This window comes from Leptonychotes weddellii, chromosome 8 (genome assembly GCF_054177405.1).
Source record: "Leptonychotes weddellii isolate Sample4059 chromosome 8, ASM5417740v2, whole genome shotgun sequence".
Taxonomy (NCBI): domain Eukaryota; kingdom Metazoa; phylum Chordata; class Mammalia; order Carnivora; family Phocidae; genus Leptonychotes; species Leptonychotes weddellii.
Genome location: NC_138376.1, coordinates 40,817,194 through 40,819,654, shown reverse-complemented (window position 1 = coordinate 40,819,654; position 2,461 = coordinate 40,817,194).

Here is a 2,461-nt window from a genome sequence, read left to right as displayed (position 1 = left end):
GTGCCCAGACACCACGCCCCACCCAGCCATTCACCCCCAGTCACTGTAGTGCACTGAGCCCAGATGAGCTGAGGCATCACTGCACGCTGTGCCCAGCCTCATATCCCTGGTCACAATGGCACACAGCCCCCAGCTACTACAGCACTTCAGGGGATCCAGCACAGGACTAGTGACTCTGCACAAATTTTGCTAATACTGACATCCCACTCCCAAGTTCCCCCACAGATATGGGCCCTCAGACCTAGCCTGTTTGGGTCCCACTAACACCACAGAGAGCAAGCACAGCTCACGACAGGCAGAGAATCAGGGCGGATGACTACACTGAAAGGAAAAGTGACTCAGACCCAACAGCAGGGCATAAGCAACATACATAGGATATTCTCCCAAAGTGTCAAGTTCTGGTGAACAGGGGACACTGCATTGCAGGGCACTCCAGGACCTCTTTTTCATTAGGCCATCACTTTCAAGTGCAGGAGACATAGTTGACTTTCTTAACACAGAGAGGCAGATAAAATGAGAAGACAGCGAAATTTATCCCAAATGAAAAAAAACAGCCAGAGATCTAAGCTAAAGAGATATAAGTAATATGCCTGGTAGAGAATTTAAATCACGGATCATAAGGATACTCACTGAACTTGAAAAAAGAGTGGAAGACGTCAGTGAGACCTTTAACGCAGAGATAAGGAACAACATAGCAGTCATAAAGAGCTCAGGAAATGAAATGAAAAACATGTTTGACAGAATGACAGCAGGCTGGAAGAAGCAGAGGAACAAATTAATGACCTAGAAGACAAAGTAATGGAAAGTAATCAAGCTGAACAAAAGAGAGAAAGAAGAATTATACAAAACAAGAATAGACTTGGGGAACACAGTGACTCCATCAAACATAATAACATTCATATTACAGGAGTCCCAGAAGAAGAAGAGAGAGAAAAGGGGGCAGAGAATTTATTTGGAGAAATAATAGCTGAAAACGTCTTGACTCTGGAGAAGGAACAGATATCCAGATCCAGGAGACACAGAGAACTCCCATCAAAAATCAACAAAAGCAGATCCATACCAGATATATTGTAATTAAATTGGCAAAATATAGTAATAAAGAAAAAATTTTAAAAGCAGTAAGGTGAAAGAAGACAGTAACATACAATGGAAAAGCCATACGGCTAGTAGGGGATTTTCAGCAGAAACATGGCAAACCAGAAGGAAACAGCATATATTTGAAGTGCTGAATGGGAAAAATCTGCAGCCAAGAATACTCTATCCAGGAAGGTTATCATTCAGAATAGAAGGAGAGATAAAGAGTTTCCCAGAAAATAAAAACTAAAGTTCATGACCACTAAACCAGACCTGCAAGAAGTATTAAAGAGGACTCTTTGAGTGGAAAGGAGAGACCAAAAGTGACAGTATAAAGGTAGGAAACACAAAAGCAGTAAAAATGAATATTTATGTATGAAGCATGAGAAACTATGGACTCCAAGAAACAAACTGAGGGTTTTAGAGGGGAGGGGGGTGGGGGGATGGGTTAGCCTGGTGATGGGTATTAAGGAGGGCACGTATTGCATGGAGAATGGGGTGTTATATGAAAACAATAAATCATGGATCACTACATCAAAAACTAATGATGTGCTGTATGGTGACTAACATAACATAATAAAATAAAATTAAATTAAATTAAAAAAATAAGTCAAGGAATTCACAAGACAAAAGTTTGTAAAATATGACAACATTTACCTAAAATGTGAGGAACAGGTGAGTAAAGAAAATGTAGGGAATAGAGGAATAAAGAAGAGGTTCAAATGTAAAAGACCATCAAATTAATACAATTAATCAAGTTTATATACAGAAGAGGTTATATACAAACCTAATGGTAACTACAGATCAAAAACCACTAATAAATATGCAAAGAATAAAGAGAAAGAAATCCAAATATATCATTAAAGAAAACCAGCAAACCATGAAGGAGAGAAAGACAAGAAAGGATCAGAGAAAATCTTCAAAAACAACCACAAAACAAATAATAAAATGACAATAAGTACATATCTATCGATAATTACTTTGAATGTAAATGGACTAGATGCTCCAATCAAAAGCTATAAGGTGACAGAATGGATTAAAAAAAAAACAAGATCCATCTATATGTTGCCTACAAGAGCATATATTTTACACCACCTAAAGACTCATTTTACACCACCTAAAGACACCTGCAGATTAAAAGTGAGGAGAGTGAAAAACATCTATTATGTAAATGAATGTCAAAAGAAAGCTGGAGTAGCAACACTTATATTGTACAAAATAAACTTCAAAACAAAGACTGTAATGAGAGACAAAGAAGAACACTATGTAATAATAAAGGGGAAATTCTAACAAGAATATATAACAATTGTAAATATTTATGCACCCAACACAGGACCACCACAATACATAAAACAGTTAATAACAAACATAAAGGAATTAATAATAA